The 24,600-nt window shown below is 40.5% G+C and overlaps 1 long non-coding RNA gene across 4 annotated transcripts in view; it reads left to right on the top strand.

The window, feature by feature from the left end:
* Window positions 1-518: 518 nt before the first annotated feature.
* LOC120315469 overlaps window positions 519-24,600 on the top strand; it is a 37,512-nt gene continuing 13,430 nt past the window's right edge. The window contains exons 1-4 of one of the 4 annotated variants that reach the window (XR_005558698.1): window positions 519-645; window positions 947-1,034; window positions 6,526-6,872; window positions 23,116-23,152. This is a non-coding gene — a long non-coding RNA (uncharacterized LOC120315469). Of the gene's footprint in view, window positions 1,035-1,994; window positions 2,097-6,525; window positions 6,877-10,316; window positions 10,376-23,115; window positions 23,153-24,600 lie in introns of those variants that run through there. The other 3 variants (XR_005558696.1, XR_005558695.1, XR_005558697.1) reach the window with 3 other exon arrangements.

The raw sequence follows: 24,600 nt of genomic DNA on the forward strand, positions 1-24,600 counted from the left end.
TGCCAGTGGGATGGTTATTGTTGACTTCTTTGTTTTACTTCCCAGAGTTCTGAGGCAGGGAGAGGTAGGATAACCGTAAGTCAGCTCAAAATTATTCTGAGAATCGAGGCAGGAAAAATGAAGGTATTGTGTAAGAGACCCAGGAAGGAAAGGAAGACAAGTGGGCTTATGAACTTGCTATTCTTCCAGCCTTCATTTAATTTCTCTTCATCCAAAAGAGAGAAAAAAAACAGGAACCCAACAACTTCACCACAGTAGGCATGAAGACTTCCCATCAACTATTGCTATCGTTCTGAAGAACAGTGGGCATTTAAGCAAGTCAACAAGCTTCATGATACTTCCATCAAAATAGCCCTGTTTGCTTTGACTGCTAGAACAGAAATCTATGCTGGGTCCTCTGATTAGGGCCTCCTGTCTACTATCATGTATTCCATTTTTTTTTTCAAAGTCACCTTGAACTAAGCTACACTGAAATCTGTCAGCCTCTTCCAGGTCTTTCTATTTATAACCCCAAGCTCCACAGAAGCTCAATTCAAGAAGAGCAGCTAGAAGAATATGCTCTCTGCATTCTCCATGGGCTGATGCCAAGTTTAAATTCCCTCTGTTAGAGCGAACCCTCGTTGTTAATCTGAGATAGCCCAGCAGGTATTTGACTAATTACCGAGGAGTGCCTTATAGGACTTTTGAAAACACACGAAATCTCTGTGATGCTTTCAACTGTGAGATGGTGTGAGGCAAGGGGAAATGAAGGAATATTTCTTAAACCTATCCCAACTGTTCCACACATCTTTCTGTAACTCTGTGATTTAGAACAAAATTTGGCATGCCTGAAACTTGATGTTTATCTTTATTGTAGATGTCATATAATTATAAATCAGCTTTCAGCTTTATGCAGGGAATATTTCTCAGGAAGAACAGTCGCATATGGCTATAATTCTACTTACAGATGAACAGTCTTGTAGTTAATGCAAAGACCTCTGGACTAAAGTCATGGATCCACACCTGGCCAAGTAGAAGATGACCAGGAATCACAGGTCAGTGATAAATATACCTATCTCTGCAGCATACTCTGAACATGTATATGTTTACAGATTCTCAACTTATTTATTTAGTTTGTTTAAGATGTCCTCCCACCAATGCTATACACATGTTTATCAATCTGTTTCTGGATTCCATAAGACAGAAACTAAAATTATTGAGCTGTACTAGTGCAGGTGTCAAGATCATTCTCTATTTTGGTGAACGTCCCAATAGAAAGCTATGGGAACAATATAGTGGTACCTCAGGTACCCAACTGCTTTGAAACTCATCAAATTAGGTACTCAATGCGTTTTGACACAAACATTTTGTCCCAGTACTCATTGTTTGTTTGGTACTCAATGCACAAGCTAGAATGTGTGGGTGTTGGCTGACTCATTACATTATTCTTTATGGGAAAAATTTGTTTGGTACTCAACATTTTTGATATTCATCATGCCTCCTGGAACCAATTAACAATGAGTACTGATATACTATTGAATATGATTTGATATCTAGCTGTCATTAAACCCCACTCACCCCCCTACCCCCAATAAGGACAACACCACCCAAATCTCCCTCTTAGAACTTTGGAGAGGAAGTCTGCTGTTCAATTTATATTGATTTCTCTATTTTGAGAAATGCTAGACTAGAGCATAGATAAAATACAGATGACTAAAAGAAGGTAAATGTTACTCCCATCTTCAGAAGGGAGAAAAATGAAATTGCATAGTACGGCAACCTAATGACTAGTTAATCTGTAACAGACACCCAGGAAGATGCTAGAGTAAATTATAGAGCAATCAGTCTTTAAGTGCCTTGAAAACAATGTTTGAACCACTCCTGTCAGAATAAATTAATTTCATTTTGTTGATTCAGTAACTTCCCTTATAAAATAAGGAAATGCTGTTTATGTAATCTATCTTGCTGTCTTAACTTCAATAAAGCAGTAAAATGCCCCATAATTTTCTGATCAGCAAAGTATGGCATGGATGGTGGATCTACTAGAAAGACCAACATCTGGCTTGAAAACCATATCCAAAAATGCTCATCCATGTTCCTCATCAAATTGGAGTGAGGTAAGAAGAGGATTGATGCTATAAGATTACATTGTGGACCTGATACTCTTTTAACACTTCCTCTGATGACTTGGATGTTGGTACTGGGTATGGTCATAAAAAGCGATCACAGAGAAGAGGGAATTGAATTATTCTCCAAAGCACCTGAGAACAGGACAAGAAGTAATGGCTGGAAGCTTGCTAGGGAGAGATCCAACCTGGAAATAAGGAGAAATTTTATGAGAGTGAGAACAATTAATCAACGGAATAGCTTGTCTCCCAGAGTTGTAGGTGCTCCATCATTGAATTTTTTCAAAAAATAGACTAAGCAAACATTTGACTGGGATGGGACAAGGTGTCCTGCCTTGAGCAGGGAGTTGGTCCCATCCAGGGTCCCTTCCAGCACTTAGTCTATGTTCTAATCTCCAAAAACATAGATAATAGAAGACCAGTTTAGGGACATTACCAGTCCTTCAGTTTGAATATTCTCAAGAAATTGTGCTTCTTGAGCATGCTGTTGAGTAGAAAATGGTAAGTGACAGTTTACAGATGGTAGAAGTCAAAGGAACTGCCAATTAAATGCCACAAAAAAATCATTTTTTTGCTACATCTGATCTCTGCTTCTTCATTCTGTTGAAGAAAACCCAGTAAAAATTGATCACCCAGGAATGGATGAGAACATTTAAAAATCAGGACAGTACCCAAAGTCATGGCCATTTTAGTCCTCAATGTGTCATCTGAATGATTTTGGCTTGTGATAGTATAAGGGAGCCATTTAGTCTGATCACAAGGGTATTTTTTTTCTGAGCCAAGATAGGTTCAACCATTTCTGAGCCAAAGTAGGTTCAGCCAAGATAAGCCCTGGAGCACTGCTGTGCTCATCCACAGGTTTAAAATCTGCATTCAGGTTTATGTGGGGAAAAATGCTTCCAATGGGAAAGGAGCTATGAATTGGACATGGCTAGTCTAGAGAAAAGGACTAAAGGTGACATGATAGCTGTGTTCCAATGCTTGAGGGGCTGCCACAAAGAAGAGTGAGATCAGTCCATTTTCCAAAACATCTGAAGACAGGACAAGAAGTAATGGATGGAAACTAATCAAGGAGAGAACCAACCTAAGTAGTACTAAGGAGTAATTTTCTAATAGTGAGAACAATTAACTAATGGAATGGCTTGCCTTCAGTAGTTGTAGGTGCTCCAACACTGGAGGTTTTTAAGAAGAGACTGGATAGTCACTTGTCTGAAATGGCTCTCCTGCTTGAGCAGGGGTTGGACTAGAAGACCTCCAAGATCCCTTCTAATTCTTTCCATATCAGAAACTCCATCTGTCCCCAGTGAAATAACATGTTTGGCATACCCAACCAATCATATATCTAAATATTTTCTAATAATGTTGAGCATTGGAAATTTACAGATGGGGAGCACAACCGCCATCCCATTTGTTCTTTCTATAATAGTTCTCCTTGGAATGGTCTCATGCTACAATTGCCTTTCAATTAACATTCCTTCTCTTTGCAAAAATGGAACTTGGATGATCTAAATGGGGTTTGAGAAAGCATTGCCTCCTAGATGCTTCCAAAAAAAAACAAAAAATAGAGGGAAGGATATCTTGCAAATGGCGGCAGGGAGAACCAGTCTGCTTGAAAAGACAGCAGGCCTATGTTGGTGTAGCTACTGAAAGGAGATTAGATCTGGATGTTTCAGGATGCTTTCAAAATAATTGGAGGGCTTCTCCAAAGCTGCCCAGTTGCTGCAAAGCAATTGCGGTAATGGCCAAATTGCTTCAGATTGTTGGCATTATGCTAAAGAAGTTGGGTAATTTCCATGAGTGTCTGTTCTGTCTCATTTCTTAAACATCTTTTTTTTTTTTGAAATGCCGGTGAGCAGAGAAAGCTTTTTTGTTTTCTTATTGCTTGAACCTTAAATCTGGTTTTCTTTAAACTGGTGCCCTTTAAGGGTCATGTTGTCCAGGAATTAGAGAAGTTGAGAGGCCAGGGAGGCTATAGACTAGTAGCAGGATCCTGGGACAAATATATATATTTGCCTTCATACACTATAGACTAGCGTTTCTCAAACCTGGCAACTTTCAGATATGTGGACTTCAACTCCAAGAAATCCCCAGCCAACTTGCAAGCAAATGTTGCCAAGTTTGAGAAGCACCGCTGTATATAATGGGAGAAATGCAGTAAAAGACAAGGCAACCACAATGTCCTTCAACTGCCTTATGCAGCAATTAAAGTGATGCAAGAAGTTGCCAACTTCAATTAATATAGGCTATGGCTTTGTGTCCCATGGACTGGATCTCATATCTCCAGCAATAATCTCTATAGCCAATCTGATTATATAATTATACTGTACCCGCACCAAGGAACCATCACTCATTTGATACAATAATTGAAGTCTTTATTATCATGACTAAAGATTATTAAGACTCCCACCATTCTTGTTTAATGATTAGTATATTAAACTTAAACTTGCCTCCTAATCACTTCCTCATCTTTGGAATACTCACCCAGGGCTGGGAAATAGCAAGAATAGAATTAATGTTTGTATTTACATTCATTGGAGAGAAAGGGATTATAAGAGAGTAAGAAATTTGCAATCATCACAGCCTCTCTGGAGTCACGTCATCAAAAATTCAAGCATTTGGCAACTGGCGTTTAGTTGTCATGATTGCAGCATGGGGAGTAGGGAGGCTCTGATCATCATTTATGATCTTCTCAGGAAGCATCTAACAAGCAAGTTTGATGGGGAAAGCTGGAGTAGTCACTTAACAACCATGTGATTTTCTTAACAACAGTGGCAAAAAAGGTCATAAAATCGGGCACAACTCATTGAATGACCACATTGCTTACTGATAAAAGGTCCAGTCCCAGTTGTGATCATAAGTTAAGGACAAATATGTAGTCTGTTTTGGGGGAAAGTATGTGCTATAATAAAGCATTGTGTACAAATCTGCTATGCAATGGTGTGTACTCAGTTTTTGGGAAAGCAAAGAATCCTAACCAGGAATGCACCTAAAATAATGCCACATGAAGAAATCTAATAATTGCAGCTGAAATGGAGATAAGCAATATTACCTGTGAGCATAGCTGAGAATTCAGTCTGGACTGGCCATGTCAAGGTGGATTTACTTTCCTTTCTTGCACTGCTACATGGAGACTCCCACACACATATATCTTGACTAAGCAAGAAAGGGATTATTTCCCTTTAAGAAGTAGCTTAGAAAATTAAGACGTAGGACTGAAATAAGAGGAGCAGACACCGCCAGATGACAGGTGGTTAAGATAAGGGACAGTCCCTGAGGACAACTAGTTCAATCTGGAAAGGGAAAAAAAATGAATAAGTTTGCCAAAAGCTTAATTTGCAGGAAATATAAGTTTGTTGAATTGCTTTTCCAAGTGCCACGTTTCTCTTATTCTATCATCCTTTGGGGCAGCTAAGGAACTAGCTTTTTTATTTAAAAAAAAAATGCCATATACATCTACCAACTAGTGAACCTCCCTCCCTCCCTATTCTTCATCATGATTGTGGATCTGACTAATTCAGACTTTGTAGAGTGCTGTAATATACAGGGTAGTAGCCTATGCTAAGTATCCAATTCCATTAGGATGAGTTGCTCAACCCCTATGTCCAAATATTCAGTAAGCACATTGACAGGCTTGGAAAAAATTATGACTTAAGTGTGAAGGTGACAGGCAAAATATGATAATATTGTAGGTCCTCTATATTTAGAGCTATCTGTTCTCACTGGTGGAACAAATTACCAGGCTTAAACTATCCTACTTCAAATATATTAAGAAAGTCCTAGCTCTCTAAACAAAGTGAAGGAAAGAGAAGAAGGGGAAATTAGCAGCAAGATGGCAACGAAAGCACTGCTGGAAGTCAAAAGACAGAATACAGAATATCAGAGCAGGAAGGGGCCTTAGAGGTCTTCTAGTCCAACCTCCTGCTCAAGCTGGAGACCCTATACCAGGGGTGTCAAACTGCCAGTCCGCGGGCCGGTTTCATCATACCGAAGCCGCACCCATCCCATTGCCCACAACGCAAAAAGAGTCACGATATGTTGTGACACGTCACGTGACGTGGTGAGTTTGACACCCATGCCCTATGCCAGTGTTTCCCAAACTTGACAATTTTAAGGCATGTGGACTTCAACTCCCAGAATTCCACAGCCAGCATTGCTGGCTGTGGAATTCTGGGAGTTGAAGTCCACATGCCTTAAAATTGTCAAGTTTGGGAAACACTGCCCTATGCCATTATAGACAAAAAAGCAATCCAATCTCTTCTTAAAACCTGAAACACTGAGTTAGAAACAGATTACCATGGAGGAAGTCTACAGTATCTTTGTGGTCAAGCGACTTGATGGTGGATAGTCTATCCATCAGTTCAAGGAAACCTCAGCTGTACATTCTGTCCCCATAACCTTTCCAATCCACTATTTCTTTCAGCTTTCATTGTCCACCATCTGTGTAAATATCATCGGTGTCAATCATCTCTCCAGCAGTTTCCCTGTCTCCCTTACTTAAGGTTAGCCTCAAGAGAAGATCACATGAAGTTAACTCCTCCTAAGGATTTTTTTGTTTTGTTTTGTGATTGCTTGGCCAAATATCAGGCTGGAGCCAGAGGCCAGACAAATGGTTCTTTGAAGATTTTCATCAATGGAGGTTTTTAAGAAGAGATTGGACTGCCACTTGTCTCAAAGTGTACAGATCTCCTGCTTGAGCAAGTTGGGCTAGAAGACCACCAAGTCCCTTCCAGCTCTATTCTGATTGATCTAGAGACAAGGATCACACTGGTAGGTAAGGAGAATTTTAAGCTGTGTTGTTTAACTGTAGCTGGTAAATTAAACAGAACACAAGAAAACATAACAGACCAAGCAAGATGTTCTCCCTCCAGTTGCTGGATGCTCCAGTTCAAGCAACGGAGATACTCCAAGGCCCCTGGTGTACTGCACTGAGCACTTAAAGCTGTGCAGAAGCTCCATATTAACGAGCAACTTTTAGTCCTTTTATTGAAATTTGGCACTAAGATTTCATGGCCTTGTAAATCCCCTCTATACAGGTGGTCCTCAACTTAGGACCACGATTGAGCCCAATTTTTCTGTCACTAAGTGAGACAGTTAAGTGAGTTTTACAACCTTTTTACAACCTTTCTTCCCACAGTTGTTAAGTGAATCACTGCAGTTAAGTTAGTAACACGGTTGTTAAGTGAAACTGGTTTTCCCATTGACTTCGCTTGTCAGAAGGTTGCAAAAGGGGATCACCTGACCCCAGGACACTGAAACCGTTAGAACTTCGAATGGTCACTAAACAAATTGTTGTAAGTCAAGGACTAATTGTATTTTCTCCCATAATGAGGAAAGGCTACAAAATAAGAGACACCTCGTGCATATCCTTCATAGCTTTGCCATGTTTTCTGAGTCCTCTCTTTAAATCTTATGCACAACTTCAGCCATTTGTTTTGTGATCTGGGTTCCCTCAAAGAACTGATATATACAAAACATGTGCTGGTGATACATGCAATCAAGCATCCTTACTGGGCCTTGGATTCGAGGAGTCACACATGGGATCTGCTCCCATTTTTGCCATGTATTCCAGTCTACCAATTCCAGGAGATCAGTGTTAGACTGTACATCCCTTGGTGTTTTCTGAACTAGGTTGTTTTCTTGCACACATTTCATTGTCTAACTAGGTAACTTCAAAGAACATTGAAGATATCATCTGGTTGGGTAATGAAACGTCTGCATAAAAACAACCAAGCTCAGAGAGCACCAAGGACTCCACAGTACTGTAGACTCTTACTCAAAGCTTGATCCATCCTTCTTACGTCTCAGATGGTGATGCTTCTTGAGTCTTCTCTTAGTTTGTCTTCCCGAGACTGTAAAAATAGGAGCCTACACTGAGTCAGCTGTCTTCCACTTGGAAGGTCACTCTAGGGTCAAGAGGCCTGCTCTCAAGGAGGAACTGATCCTCCTCTCTTGGGCCATCCCAAAACACACAACCCACGCTCGCCAAACATGATAGTGTTAACACAACCCAATCCTCCACTGAAATTAAACAGCCAAAGCATTCCACCTGACCTAATTAAATTAAACTGATCCAGAATTAGATGCAGGCCAGTGCGATAGCCGTGAGCTCATCAGTAGCTGATGCCCATCAACCAGGGAAATGTATTTTGCCCACAGCGCTGACCTTAAACTGATATTTCACATCTTGAAATAAAGATTATGACAAAAGAGCTTATAGCATAACGTTCAGCTGCCAGCTGCACTTCATGATAATGAAGATTCACTGAAGCTATCTGTTAATAGGAACATTTTTTCTGGGATTTATTTATTTATTTGTTGCTTGTCAGAGGGAAATGTGGATCTTATCACTAACTCGCTACATCCCTCGGTGAATATGGGGTGACCCTGACAACTAAAATGTAATTAACAAACTCAAGAAAACACGTTCAGGACCATGCCCGTGTAAGATCTGTCACCATCAAATCCTGTCCCTAAGCTTCATTTAAAGGGATTTAGTGGCTTTAGACTATTAACAGAATATTAGCAGAAGGATGGTAAGAACTTTGGAGGACTTCCTGGACTCAGTTTTTCACTAGAATATGCAGCTAATGCAGCTGATGAGGGTCTGCCTTGCCCAGATGAGTAATGAAACATCTGCAAGAAAACATCCAAGCTCAGGGAGCACCAGAGACTCCACAGTATTCCAGTTTGCTATCCAAATCTTGAACAGTCCTTCTCACGTCTCAGATGGTGATGTTGCTTAGGGGTCCTCTAAGTTCTGCTTTTTGAGCTTGTTAAAGAAAAGGAGCCAGTTTGGTCTACTAGTCAAGGCAGCAGACTAGAAACCAGGAGACTGTGAGCCCTGGGTCTAGGCCAGGGGTAGGCAACCTTGGCTCTTTTATGACTCATGGACTTCAACTCCCAGAATTCCTGAGCCAGCATGGCTCAGCTTGGGAACCTCTCCCTTTCCCCTCAATATGGCTGGCTCAGGAATTCTGGGAGTGGAAGTCCACGAGTCATAAAAGAGCCAAGGTTGCCTACCCCTGGTCTAAGACAACTTGCCACGGCCAACTCATTGCAGGACAAGAGTTACACTAATGTAGAAGAAATGGTGGAATCAAAGAAAGGATGCCAAAGAAGGGACAAAATGAAACGTGAACGTCAAAAATTTAAATATTTTTTTTAATTATTTTAAATTAAATTGAATTATCCCACCATGAGTTGTCCCATGGCGAATCGGCTGCAGCAAGGTGGCTGCAGTGAGTTGTCCTATTCCAGTGAGTACTGGCTTAGGCACGAAAGCTGCTGAATGACCTTGGGCTAATCACCAGGAGATGATTAAATGCTCCAACACTGGAAGTTTGTAAGAAGAGACTGGACCATTTGTCTGAAATGGTATAGGGTTTCCTGCTTGAGCAGGGGGTTGGACTAGATGACCTCCAAGGTACCTTCCAACTTTACTACTACTACTACTATTACTCTAGTCCCACCTTAGCCATGAAAGCCAGCTGGGTGACCTTGGGCCAGTCACTCTCAGCCCAATTCATCTCACAGCATGATTATTATGGGGAAAGTAGGAGGAGGTAGAGACATTGCCTATGTTTGCCTCTTTGAGTTTATTGTAAAAATAATAAAAGGTGGGATATTAATAAATAATCTAGTTAGCTGTCTCCTACTTGGAAGGTCGGTCCCAGGTACAAGAGGCCTGTTCTCAAGATGGAACTGATCCTCCTGTCTTGGACCATCTCAAAACAACAAACCACACTCACCAAACGTGACAGAGTTATTCCCCGGTCTCTAATTAAGTAAAGTAAAGCAAGTAAAATGGACAGATCTGAACATTTTTCTTGTAACAGGAAAAGGTATCCAATAGGGCTCTTCTACAACTTTCATTAAAACAAAAGGAAATATAGCCTGCATCTCTAAAGCTCTATGTCAGGGGTCTTCAAAGTTGGCTCTTTTATGACTTGTGGACTTCCACTCCCAGAATTCCTCAGCCAGCGTGCCTGGCTGAGGAATTCTGGGAGTGGAAGTCCACAAGTCATAAAAGGGCCAACTTTGAAGACCCCTGCTCTATGTGAACTTTGATATATTTTCCTGTGACCCAACCTAATTTCAGAAGGCTTTTGCAAATAACCAGTTTAGATCTGGAATGATCCTTTTCACTTTCTCTAGTTACTTGATCAGTGAGAAGAAGATTGTTTGTTTGTTTGTTTGTTTGTTTGTTGTCAGAGGGAAAGTTTGTGAGGAGAAGAAGAAGAAAACTATTTTCCAAAGCACCAAAACGCAAGACAAGAAGCAATGGATGGAAACTAACCAAGGAGAGAAGCAACCTAGAACTAAGGAGAAATTTTCCTAATGGTGAGAGCAATCAACCAATGGAACAGCTTCGGAAGTTGTGGGTGCTCCATCACTGGAGGCTTTCAAATAGAGACTGGACAACCATTTGTCTTAAATTTTATGGGGTCTCCTGCTTGAGCTGGGTGGGTTGAACTAGAAGACCTCCAATGTCCCTTCCAGCTCTATCGTTCTCTGTTCTAAGAAAAAGAGAGCTGACGTTATCAGAAAGAAATATCCCACCCATTTCTTGGCTCTTTTAAAATTTGTTTGTATTTATTTATCAAATTTATTTGCCACTCTTCTTGCGTTTCAGGTGACTTTTGACCCATTTGTTGCTTCTTTCAGATCCACACACCCGATACCATAGTTTCTCAACCTGAGCAATTTGAAGATGTGTAGCTTTCAACTCCCAGAATTCCCCAGCCAGCCTTGCTGGCTGGAGAATTCTGGGAATTGAAGTCCACACATCTTCAAGTTGCCAAGGCTGAGAAATAGTGTGATATACTATGGTCGCCAACATAGTGCTTTTATGGATATACCCACCAAGAAAAAAAAGAGAGAGATAGCTCATCCTGCATTATATTTATTCAAGATGTCATGCACCCTTTCGAAAACATGCAAACTCGAAAAAAGAACCGGCTTGCTTCGGGCAAGAATTTCAAGCCGCATTCAGCTCATCTGCTCCTGGCACATATAATGCCAATCTGCTGCTGTTGTTGCTGTTATAAACATCCCCCTATCTCTCCGGAGCCAGCTTTTCTGTTTCCAGATGTGTCAGACTGAGCATATTTACGAGGGAGGAAATTCCCTCTTGCAGGATTGTAGCACACAGCCACGATGATGTGATTCCCTCATCAGGGCCAGTACTATTCCAGGCAAATCTTGGGCAATCTTTGCCCAAGGCTACAAAGGGTTGGGCGAGACGTGAGGCTGTGACGAGAGGGGAAGAATTGCAAACTTCACCAAAGTAACTCTTCTAAGGACGTCTGTGGAATAACAACGCTAGTTTGCTCTAGATTTGCATGCCGAGCATGCTAGCAAAGGATGATGAATGCCAGGGAGCATTAGAAGAAAAAATACATGTAAAGTTGCATTAAATAGCAGCTGTGTGCAGTTTGGGAGGGTTTTTTTCCCCTCCACCATCTGCAAATTTCTCCAGTAACTCTGGAATGGTGAGCCCAGGAGTCAAATTCCTTCCTTCCTTCCTTCCTCCCTTCCTTCCTTCCTTCCTTCCTTCCTTCCTTCCTTCCTCCCTCCCTCCCTCCCTCTTCTCTTTCTCTCCTTTTCTCTCTCGCTTCTTCTCTTTTTTTTTTCTCCTTTTCCTCTCCTTCTTTCTTTTTTCTTTTGTCTTTCTCTCTCTCCTTTTCTCTCTCTCCTTCTCTCTCTCTTTCTTTCTTCTTTTCTCTTTCTCTCCTTTTCTCTCTCTTTCTTTCTCTTTTTCTCTTTCTCTCTTCTTTCTCTCTCTTCTCTCTTTCTCTCTTCTTTTCTCTCTCTCTCTCTCCTTTTCTCTCTCTCTCCTCTTTTTCTCTTTTTCTTTCTCTTTCTCTCTTTCACTTTCTTCTTTTCTTTCTCTCTCTCTCCTTTTCTCACTCTCTCCTTCTCTCTCTCTTTCTCTCTCTTTCTCCTTTTCTCTTTCTCTCTCTGTCTCACTTTCTTTCTCTCTCACACTCAGATAGAACCAGGATAATATTTATCTCACTGCAATATATTGTTTGAGGCATCTCTGCACCGCTTATGTTCCACTGGTCCTTATCAAGCTTGTTTCCATGCAATTCTCAGAACTTCTCCTATGAGGCAATCAGTAATATCTGTAAGACAAGGTCAAAAAAGTCATGATGGTAACCACAACTCTACATTCAAAGCCCTGCCCTTTTTTACCCATAGAAGAAAATATCTGTTTTACTTATATCTTCATCTACCTTTGTTACCTGTATTATATAAAAATGTCTGCCCTATTTTCCAATTTTAGGTAGTCCCGACTTAATCTGCTAGTCATTAAACAGATTGTTGCATGACCGTGCCCGATTTTATGACCTTTTTATGGGGGTTAAGCAAACGACACAGTTATTAAGGAAACCAATTGTCCTCAATGGGTGTTTTTTTGCTGGAAACCAGAAGTAAATACAACTTACAAGTAATATTGTAAATTGTGATCACATGATTGTAGGACACTGCAAACTGCTATAAATGTGGGCCAGATGCCAAGCACCCAAAATGTGATCACATGACCATGGAGGGGGAGCCTGGCTATCAGAACCTCAAATATAGGTCTGTCATAACAGTCACTAAGCAACCAGCCTTAAGCTGAGGACTACCTGTATACCAAATTTCTTCCCATTTTGTTAATCTTTTGCAAAATTAACTTGCTGATGAATAGAGTCCTGAGCCCCTTAAATATTTTTCAAAAAACATTATTACAAAAATTATTACCAAAAAAAACCCTTAATTTCTGCCAAGAAAATTACATGGACATCTTGACATCACTTAGCGTTGATTTTGACTCAAAAGAGCCTTTGTTTTACTTTGATCTATCTTAAAGTTGCAAAGCTCACAAAGAATTTAAAAGATTTCCCAGATGCTCAAAATCAGAATAAATTTTACTTCATGGTTGAACAGTGATTAATACAACCTCATAAACAAGAAGGATAATTGAATGCCAAGGAAGGAAGATTACATAAGTGCATAAATAGAATAAAAGTTATAAGTATAGTCTTAGATAATACATATATTGAAGCAAAAATAAACTAAAGATGTCAATAACAAAATATTAAAATGTTACACTAACACAAACTAAATTACAGACCTCATAAAATGTGAATAAGTTTGAGAAAGTTTGCAAACTAATATATTTTCTAAAAGTTTCTCAAAGGGCTGGTTTAGCTCTGGTTTGAAAAGTTCAGATGCACCAAATCTTTGAGACAGATGGATCTTTGACTAAATTTGGACTTCCATTCTTCAAAGATCAACATATTCTCTGAGCCAAAGCACGGCTTTTGCAATTCTCTCAAGTGGCTACAAAAATCAAATCTCAAAAGAACTGCGCATGACTTATCTAAAACATGTTGTTGAAAGAAAAATCTTCATCAGGGTCCAGTCCAAGCTGGGAATAGACAACATGGAGACTGCTTTAGAAAGAAGGTTGTAGTTTATTGAAGAGGAGAGCCAGACAGAAAGATGACTCTGGGAAAAAAAAAAGAGACCACATGGAGCAGAGTGGTGGGCTTTTATATCTTCTTGGGCTTTTGAGATTGTTTCCTGTTCCTGTTTGAGGCTTTATATTTCCTGTGTCATGTACTTTGACCTGAGTCTGAGTGTGCCCTTCTGATGTTCTGATGGTGTTGGGTTAATCCTATTATGTCCCAAATGTCATATCCTGCTTCCTTGGGGCTGTAGCTGATGACTGTTGAATTATTTGGATTGTTGATTCTATGGATCTTTGTCTTTCTAATCCCAGCTTCCTCACTCCAATCCTTCTGACAAGATTATCACATCTGCATTTCTGCAAATCTAGTTTCTGTCTGGGGCAGAGAGATTTGTGCGGGGGGTTGCCTCTGCCTTCAAAATCCCCTGGGGAAATATATTCTGACTTTTTAATATTTTCCAAAATATTTCTTTCTCTGGATTCTTCCCACAGTGTGGAGGTCGTTCCTGGCTTATAGCCACAACTGAGCTCCAAATTTCTGTTGCTAAATGAAGCATTGGTTTTGTCCCATTTTACGATTTTTCTTGCCACCGTTGTTAAGTGAATCACTGTAGTTGTTAGGCTAGTAACATGATCGTTAAGCAAATCTGGCTTTCACATTGACTTTGCTTGTCAGAAGGCTGCAAAAGTTGATCACATGACCCCGGGACTCTGCAACTGTCATAAATACGAGCCAGTTGCCAACTGTCTGAATTTTGATCATGTGACCATGGGAATGTTGCCACAGTCCTAAGTGTGAAAAAGGTCACTTTTTTTCAGTGTCATTGTACTGTTGTAAGTCAAGGACTACCTGTATATTGCTTGATTTCTTGGATGCATGAATTTCAGGATGCTTATTTTATCAGCCAGTCCACCAGCTGAATTTTGAATGATGGATCTGCCTGTTTTCCAGAAACAGGGTCAAAAAGAGCCTTTAAATCTCATAAGTAGCTGCCAATAGAATTATTGAACAGTGAGATGAATAGGAAATATGAAAATTATTTAGTGCAGGCAGAACTTTAAATTAAGTATGCATTATTCCAAGTGTCTTTCACTGCTTTTTCTTCACGCAACTTTTTGGCAATTCTCTGCTCTTCTGATGGTTACCCTGCTGCTTGCCATAACAAGCAGGTTTGGGAACAAGAAGCAGGCCGATAAATTTAAATAAATACATGGATAAAAACAATAACAGGGCAAAAAAAACATAGAAAGGATGCTGATCACATAAGAGTCAGCATTTGTAATAATCCAGGCTATTGCCAACTTATAAAGCAGAATATTTGTAGCTCAGGTTGAAATGAGGGGTCCTTGGTGCTCTCTGAGCTTGCTTTTTTTTCTTGCAGATGTTTCTTTTTTTCCCCCCAATATTTTATTAAGTTTTATCAGGGTAAGGGAAAACATTATGCGTAATGGAATTTGGGATAGGGTTCAGGGAAAGTTTAGGGTAGGAATGGATACAACAATGGGTTGCTCGCAATAACATTCCATGCTTTAGCAAGCAAACTATCGTCCGGAGTGTTCAACAGGGTTAATATAATAATAAGTAACTGTGGTCAACAAAAATAGCAAAGATTATAAAACATATCAATTAATCAAAAGAAAAAATCAATCATCTTAATAAGTTTCAATTTTCGTTAACTCATTTTGCTAACCATTGATAAACGTTTTCCCATGTTTTAAAATAGACTGAGTCTTCTTTCTCTTTAATCTCCAGTGTTAATCTGTCCATTTCTGGACATTCTAAAATTTTCCTAATTATAATCTCATCAGATGGTACACCTTCATTTTTCCAGTATTGGGCAAATACTATTCTCGCAGCTGTCAATATATGTAATATTAAATACTCGTTCTCTCTTGCAGACGTTTCATTACCCAACCACGTAACACCATCAGGGCTGGTGCTTCATCTCCAATTTTTTTTTTTTTTGTCGAATGACCTTTTTGATATCTATAAAAATTCTCAATCATCCAGGTCATGGTAATCCCAAAAGGCAGCTGAACTTTCTTGATATTTTCCTTTGAAAACATTTTGCTTCTGAGAACTGAAGAAGTTTCTTGGGTGAGAAGGGAAATATTTTCAAAGGAGGAAAAAAAAATAAGAAAGTCCAGTTGCCTTTTGGAAAAAGTACTTGGGAACAATCTTCTAGATAAGATCATGGGGCCACTTACTCAAGCATTCCACCTCCAGTGAGGTCTCTCCAGGAATTATCCAAGCCATTTGTGAAGGCAGTGAACCTCCGACATTGCTCCAATCCATGTCAACCTATATTTAATGCTTCTGAATATGGAGTTTCAATAGCCATTTCTATACCTAAGTGAGAATTGGCATCAATGTAGGTGTCACTTCACTCTAGGGCAGCAAATTCCATACTGTGGGAAGAATCCAGAGAAAGAAATATTTTGGGAAATATTAAAAAGGCAGAATATATTTCCCCAAAGGAATAATGGAGAAGATCTTTAAAAAGACAGAAACCAGCCCCTAGAAATCAGCCCCAGCCCCTAGGCAGAGGCCAGCTTTTAGAAATGCAAACTCAATAATCCATTCAGGAAGGTTGGAGCCAGGAAGCTAGAAGCTATGAGATTAGGAAGACAAAGATCTCTAAAATATATATACCCCACCCAAACTCTAAAAAACATGACCTTTGGGGACATAATAGGATTAACCCACCAATGCCAAAAGAGCACACTCAGACTCAGGTCAAAGTACATGACACAGGAAATACAAAGCCTCAAACAGGAACAGGAAACAATCTCAAAAGCCCAAGAAAGTATAAAAACCCACCACTCCCAGTTATATGTGGTCAGTTTTCCCACAGCCATCTTTCTGTCTAGCTCTCCTTTTCAATAAACTACAACCTTCTTTCTAAAGCAGTCTCCATTTTCATTATTCCCAGCTTGGACTGGACCCTGATGAAGATTTTTCTTTCAACAATACACTACAAGTAGTCCTTGATGTATGGCCACAATTGGGAGTAGAATTTCCATTGCTAAGCAAGATGGTTGTTAAGTGAATTATGTATTGGTTAAGCGAGTCTGGCCTCCCCCATTGACTTTGCTTGTCAGAAGCTGACCGGGAAAGTCACAAGTGGTGGTTATGTGATCTTGGGATGCTGAACTCATTATAAAGAGATACCAACTGCCCGAATTTTGATCATATGACCCTAGAGATACTGTAATAGTTGTCAGTGTGGAAAAAAAAAGTTTGTGAGTCATTTTTTTTTAGTCCCATTGTAAATTGGAATAGTCACTAAACGAACAGTTGTAAATCGAGGACTTCCTACAATTCTGTGGAGTTGCATTTCAAGCTGTGGAAAACAGGTTGTCCTGAGCCTCCCAGCAATTCGCTTAATTGAAAAACCCAATTTCTAAAATTGTAAGAGGGTGAGAAAAACGTACCTTTCTCCACCTCTTGATTATATTCCTTTAAAGTAACCCATCCTATTAAAAGCCTTTTATATTATCCTAAGCCTGTTTTCTTCTATTCTCTTACAGTCTAACGCAGTGGTTCTCAACCTTTTTAATGCCACGACCCCCAACCGGTCATAAGTCGAGGACTACTCAACCGGTTATAAGTCGAGGACTACTCAACTGGTGCAGCACAGTTTGCAGAATGGGACTTTTGGCGGGCTCAGCAGGGCAGAGAGAGCCTGGACAATTCCTATTGGCTTTTGAAAGCCAATAGAATTAGACTCTATTCAAGAGAGTCTATTCTATTGGCTTTCAAAAGCCAATAGAATAAAAGGGAGTAGCACAGCTAAGGAAAGGGGGGAAAAATGGCGGACTGCATTGTTTGGCGACCCCCGTGAAATGGTTGTTCGACCCCAAATGGGGTCCTGACCCACAGGTTGAGAACCACTGGTCTAACGGTATAGTTCATAAAAATCTTTCTGATAAACTCCACATCCCGCTACCAAAATTTGAATGATTGATTTTAAGAAAGGACCTACCCATTGCATGGACTTTGCTTATGCCAAAGGAATTCTAGCTAGGTCCACTGCCTATTAACATTTCCAGAACCCTCTTTTTCTGATCAAATGTTATATAAGTCTGTCCCGACAGATATTTTCAGATCTATTGGGCTACAGTTTTCACCATCTCCAGGGAACATGATAGGAGCTGTGATCTGACACACTTTTGGACCTTGTTGTATTTGGGGGAAATGGTGCTGTTCATTGTTCCTACTAAATTATGTTTTGTTTTAAGTACTTCTATACATATGGCTTTCCCCTGACATATATTCAAGACAGATGTGAGCAGGAAGGGGGAAAAAAAGACTATATTTTCACTCCTTCAAGGGTGAAAATGTTAGTTCACTGAGCTAAAATGTTCTCCGTTAGACTTCAAGCAGAACTTGAGCGCCCCCTAATGCATTTAATTTAAAAAGGCCACATTCCATACAAGAAGAAGATTTAACAGAATAACAAAGTTGGAAGGGACCTTCTAGTCCTGGGGTCTTCAAACTTGGCCCTTTTATGACTTGTGGACTTCACCTCCCAGAGTTCCTCAGCCAGCGTGCCTATCTGAGGAATTCTGGGAGCTGAAGTCCACAAGTCATAAAAGGGCCAAGTTTGACGATCCCTGTTCTAGTCCAACCCCCTGCTCAGGCAAAAGACCCTATATCTGTGGTGGCGAACCTATGGCATGCGTGCCACAGATGGCACTCAGAGCCCTCTCTGTGGGTACGCGCACTGTCGCCCCAGTCCTAGGCCTTCAGCTGGGTTTTATAAAAGCTTTTCGCTTTAGGCCTCCGCCGCCGTGTGTAAAAAAAAATTAAAAAGGTTCAATCAATCAATCAATTTCAACTTCTCGCAGGGGGAAAAAAAAGATCTCGCAAATTTGGAATTGATTGATTGAACTTTTTAGTCCCACCCGGTCTGTCGTTACCACCTCAGCCATGCCCACCCAATGGGCCACGCGCACCCAAATTGGGCATGCCCACTCAATGGGCCACGCCCACCCAGCACCCAATGATACATAAGTGGGTTTTGGCTTGCAGTTTGGGCACTCAAGTCTCTAAAAGGTTTGCCATCACTGCCCTATATCATTTCAGACAAATGGCTGTCCAGTCTCTTCTTAAAAACCTCCATTGATGGAGCGCCCACAACATGCAGAGGCCATTTGTTCTACTGATTAATTGTTCTCACTATCAGGAAATTTCTCCTTAGTTCTAGGTTGCTTCTCTCCTTGATTAGTTTCCATCCATTGTTTCTTGTCTTGCCTTCTGGTGTTTTGGAGAATAAGTTGACTCCCTCTTCTTTGTGGCAGCCCCTCAAATTTTGGAACACTGCTATCATATCACCCCTAATGCTTCTTTTCACTAGACCAGACACACCCAATTCCTGCAACCATTCCTCGTATGTTTTAACTTTCAGCCCCCCACCCATCTTTGTTGCTCTTCTCTGCTCTCTTTCCAGAGTCTCAACATCTTTTTTATATTGTGCTGACTGATATTGGATGCTGTATTCCAAGTGTAGTCTTACCAAGGCATTATAAAGTGACAATATCACTTCTCATGATCTTGATTCTATCCCTCTGTTTATGCAGCCTAGGATTGCACTGGCCTTTTTGGCAGCTACAGCACATTGCTGGTTCATATTTAAGTGATTGTCCCATTAAAACCCCAAGAATCCTCTCTATTTCTTTATGTATCTCTTTATTTGAAAGTCTTCAAATAATGTTCAGTACTATTAACTACACAGACCGATCCAAGTAGTTTGCAGGAATATAAAAGGAAATTGTCATAACTTCCATTGGGATTTTTTTAAAAAAGTTTTAATCCAGCCTACAAGCTTGATATCCTTGAAGATTTACCCATCCAGATATTAATCAGGCTTGATCCTGCTTAGCTTCTGCATGAGTACAATCTGAAGCAGTACTTGCTGTTTTCTGAAACACATTTTTGGATAAGTGTTTTCTATTGGTGCTGCACAATTTCCCACTTTTCAGACTAATGTTGAAAAATGTCAGTTACAGATTAATAAGCCTCCACTTTGAATAATATAGAATAACAGATTTGGGAGGGACCTTGGAGGTCTTCTATTCCAACCCTTTGCTTAAGCAGGAGATCCTATAACATCATTTCAGACAAGTGGTTATCTAATCTCTTCTTAAAAGCCTCCAGTGAGGGGGCACCCACAACTTCTGAAAGTAAGGCATTCCACTGGTTAATTGTTCTCACTGTCAGGAAATTTCTAGGCATACCCAATTCCTGCAACCCTTCATATGTTTTAGCCTCTAATCCCCTAAACATCTTTCTTGCTCTTCAGCCAAAAAGTACCCAGTCAGAACTAAACATGTTTGATACCCATAGATTCCTTGCTAGCTCCTGGCATGTGGGAGAGGAGAATAGAATGAAATGGGTAGAATCCTGGCTGCCATACTATGTTTTGCTGCACATCCAGGTCATTTGAGCAGGCTTATATGTTTTCCATAGCAAGCTAACATCTCCACTCAGCAGACCTGTGTCCATTAAGAAGATAATCTGACAATCTTCCTATTCATGTATTTACCCAACTGTATCCTATATCCTCGACTTACAACCATTAGTTTAGTGACCGTTCAAATTTACAGCGGCACTAAAAAAAAGCGACTTATGATACTTTTTCACACCACCATTGCAGCATCCCCGTGGTCACAGGATCAAAATTTCGACACTTGGCAACTGGCTCGTATTTATGACTGTTGCAACGTCCCAGGGGGTCATGTAATCCCCTTTTGTGACCTTCTGATAAGCCAAGTCAATGGGGAAGCCAGATTCACTTAACAACCGTGTTACGCACTTAATAACTGTAGTGATTCACTCAACATCTGTGGCAAGAAAAGTCGTATAATGGGGCAAAACTCACCTAAAAGTGTATTGCTTAGCAACAGAAATTTTAGGCTTGATTGTGATTGATTGGTTAATCCAGGGGTAGGCAACCTTGTCTCTTTTATGGCTCATGGACTTCAATTCCCAGAATTCCTGAGCCAGCCATGCTGAGGGGAAAGGAGAGATTTCCAAGCTGAGCCATGCTGGCTCAGGAATTCTGGGAGTTGAAGTCCACAAGTCATAAAAGAGCCAAGATTGCCTACCCCTGGGTTAGTCAATGACTACCTGTAGGAGGTTTTTCTTTTCTTTTCTTTTCTTTCTTTCTTTCTTTTCTTTCTTTCTTTCTTTCTTTCTTTTCTCTCTCTCTCTCTCTCTCTCTCTCTCTCTCTCTCTCTCTCTCTCTCTTTCTTTCTTTGCTAAAATGATGTTTTATTTAGGGAAATTCCTTAGATTTTACATGATCACATTTCACCAAAATCGCCAGAGCTCTTTCAATATGGCACACTGTGCCTCACTTGCCCTTTGAATGAATTTTGTTAGGGTGTGGCAAAGCAGCTGAGTGTGTACGAAACAGGAAAGAGCAGGTGTTACCTGGTGTTAACTTAGCAGCCCAGCAAACCATGGAGATCATTGCCCTTGTAGAGACTAGATATGACATCATGGAGAAATTAGAAACTGATCTGAAGTGTTGATGAATGCAATTTTGAAAGCATGCAGGCTGGACTGGGAAGAGCCCGAGGGACTCTTGACCTTCTGCAGAAGATCAAAGGTTGAAATATTTCTGATTTCCTCCTTACCGGTTGTAATTCTAGGCTGAGCTCGCAGATTGTGTTACCTACTAATGGGGCTGCTTCTGATTTAGCATGATATGCAAATCGCATCAGTAAATAACTCGTGATTTGTTTGGGGATAGTAAACTATAATTGGAAAACATGATTTGTGCTCGCTTTGCTGACTGCAGCTGGGGCTGAGTGATCTATGCAAATAGAGATGCCTCGTTTCTTCACCGTTTCCATTCCTGAGCGAATAGCTACCAGGTGGTTTTGAAATGTAGCTCCATAAATAGGTATTTTCATGCCTTGTCGGAACGCTAACCAATCCACAGCGGTACTAAAGGTGGTTTTTAAACAAAAACAAAAAACAAGAGGTAACAAACCTGAAAGGGCAAACAGCCTGCAATTTTCCATGTCTGTGTTTTGTATTCTTTTATTATTTTTATTGTAAGCTGCCCAGAGCTGTTGCAGTGAGGTAGTATATAAATAAACCAAATGCAAATAATTAAATTAAGATTTTTTTAAAAAAAGTCAATAATGCAATTGAAGCTCTGAGATTTTTCATGCATCTCAGAATTTATGTAAAAAAAGAGGCAGAACTTTGATCAGGCTACTATGGCTGCCATCTTGACTTTTTTGACCACTCTGAGGAATGCCTTGCTTCTGTTCTCTGGTGACATGCCTCACAGCTACTTTGACCAGGAGGGGATATTACAGAGTTTCCTAGATCATCATTATTAAGATTTGAGTGAACCCTCACCCTGATTATTGATAGATTATAGGAAACAAGCATGTAGGTTATATACATGTTAACAATATTTCATGCACATCCCAGAAAGAATGCTTAGACATATAATATAAATAGCAATACTTGCTTTCTGCAAAAAAAAAAAAAGTTTGATCGAAGCATTTCCTTTTTTTAGGAAAATAGGTGGTGTCCATGGGAAAGTATTCCATAACCCATAACCAAGAGGCATGGTGACTCAGTGGCTTAATGATGCCGGAGATGGTCTCTGCTCTAGTGATTCAAGTACTGGCACTTTGTGGCAGGATGAGCCCCCGTCACTCGCCTTAGCTTCTGTCCAGTTTGAAAGCATGTTCTATTTATCTACTATGCAAGTAGATAAATAGGTACCACTTTGGTATGAAGACTAGTTGTGCTCTGTGCAGGCAATCGGATTCCTGCTGACTCTGAACCTTCCAGGTTGTGACACCCATTTCTGAGGAAGTTCCAGGGAAGGAAGAGGGCCTAGGCCAGGGGTAGGCAACCTTGGCTCTTTTATGACTGTGGACTTCAACTCCCAGAATTCCTGAGCCAGCCATGCTGAGGGGAAAGGTCTCCCTTTCCCCTCAGCATGGCTGGCTCAGGAATTCTGGGAGTTGAAGTCCACAGTCATAAAAGAGCCAAGGTTGCCTACCCCTGGCCTAGGATGATGCTGCAGTAAGAGCCACCTGTCTTTCTTTCTGGTGCAAAGCCAGCTCGCCCTCTTGTGGTGCACCTTAGAAAGTGCGCATTTCCTACAACAGAGCAATAAATTGGCAGCCAAACTACTCTGCAATAGGATTGTAGTCTCCTGGCTACTGTAACAATGACATACACTAATAATAATAATACCCATAATCAGAAGCTGCACCAGAGAAGGAAGACTGAGCAAAAGATGTAGCTGGGAAGACTGAGACTTTTCCCATCATCATCTACTCCTCACCAGCCTTTCTCTAAAACGCTCCTGTAAGGTAGCTCTTCCAAAGCTTTCTACAGTCACAGACTATTTAAGAAAAATTCAGAAAATATGGGAACCACCCAGTTAAACACTCCTACCTTACCCTATGTTTTTATAATGAAGAAAATGCATCAGGCCATGCTTATTTCAGTTTATGCTATTGCATAAAAAAGGCTACGTCTAATTATATTTTATTTTTTCCCTACAGCAGAGTCAAGGAGCTGTGGCAAAAAAACCCCACAATTGTGAGTCCTTTTATTTATATGCTGATGGTTGAGATGTTAAAAAGAAATCAAGCAAGCAATTGCACAAAAGCCCCTCTTTGCTCTTGCACCCTCGGAATATAATTAGCTACAGGATGGTGAACCCACTAAAAGGAACTTGTCCGATTCCCTCCTATTTTTTCCCCAATTATTTATATTTGCAGGAGATATTTGAAGATAATCTCAGCCTCGCAGCGAGAGGTAAATATTATATCTGCGTGACTCAGTTTGTTTCAAAGGTCACCATTGGTTCATATTCCATGTGAAAAAAAGGAAGCAAAATGCTAGAAGCTCTTGCTTGGATCTGGCTGTTTCTTTCAAAGATGAGTCATCTTGCTACCCAAATGACAAACATGGGTAAATAACATAATATTAATTACACTGGGTGACTCAACGGGAATCGGCAGAGCTCACTGACTGTGAAGTGGAAAGAAAACTGCCTAATCGAAAACAGGGAATAGAAAGCACACTTTGCATTAAAAGCAGCCAAAACAAGGCAACCATGTGATTAATCAATATTAATATTGACAAATGCAATACTGAAATAGCACAGCCACCTGTTTTTCTGGATGCTGTTTCTCAGTCTTTCACAACAGCCAGCCGGGACTCTGCAGCAGGTTTTTCATTCATGCTTTATTTATGCATCTGGGGTGTTTTTTGAGGCCAAAACTAAGAGGCTGAACTTGTAAGACAAAAATGTTTCTGGTTGATGCTCTGTGTTTATCCGCACTGCCGCTATCGTAGGGATAAAATTTTATTGGGAGCAGCGCGAAAGCAATGTCACCTCCTGCTAACCGTTGCATAGCAAATTCACAAGAAAGAATCAACCCCCAAAACTGGTCACCCTGTTGCGTTGACGGATTGCACTGAATATACAACAGAATAACAGAGTTGGAAGGGACCTTGAAGGTCTTGTAGTCCAACCCCCTGACAGGATTGTCCTCGTTAATTCTTCTCCATCAGCTATGGAGAAGTGGCCGCACATATTTAAACATAGAGAGGCTAAGAGTATAGCCAAGAAGTCTACTACTGTTGAGGAAGGCCATACTTCCTTCCTTCCTTCACACTTTTGAGAAACTAGTGAAGGTGAGCTCCTTAAAAGGGTTTGAGGCAGATTCTTATGTGACAAGCCTGGTACTGCTATTTGCAGATATCTCCAAGGAAAGAATTCTAAATCTGGCATTTTAAAGCAAATTAGAAAATATTAACTACAGTTAAATGCAAGGTATGTGACAAACCTGGGGGTCCTTGGTGCCCCCTGAGCTTGGTTGTTTTCTTGCAGATGTTTCATTACCCAAACTAGGTAACATCATGAGTAGTGGTGGGATTCAGCCGATTTGCACCACTTTGGCAAAACCAGTAGCTAAGTTTTTGTTGCCCAGGCCCAGAATGGACTTCCGGAAGCAGCATCCACACAGAGAACCGGTTGT

Source organism: Crotalus tigris, unplaced genomic scaffold, assembly GCF_016545835.1.
Source record: "Crotalus tigris isolate CLP2741 ecotype Arizona unplaced genomic scaffold, ASM1654583v1 scf7180000019137.2069052, whole genome shotgun sequence".
Classification (NCBI taxonomy): Eukaryota; Metazoa; Chordata; class Lepidosauria; order Squamata; family Viperidae; genus Crotalus; species Crotalus tigris.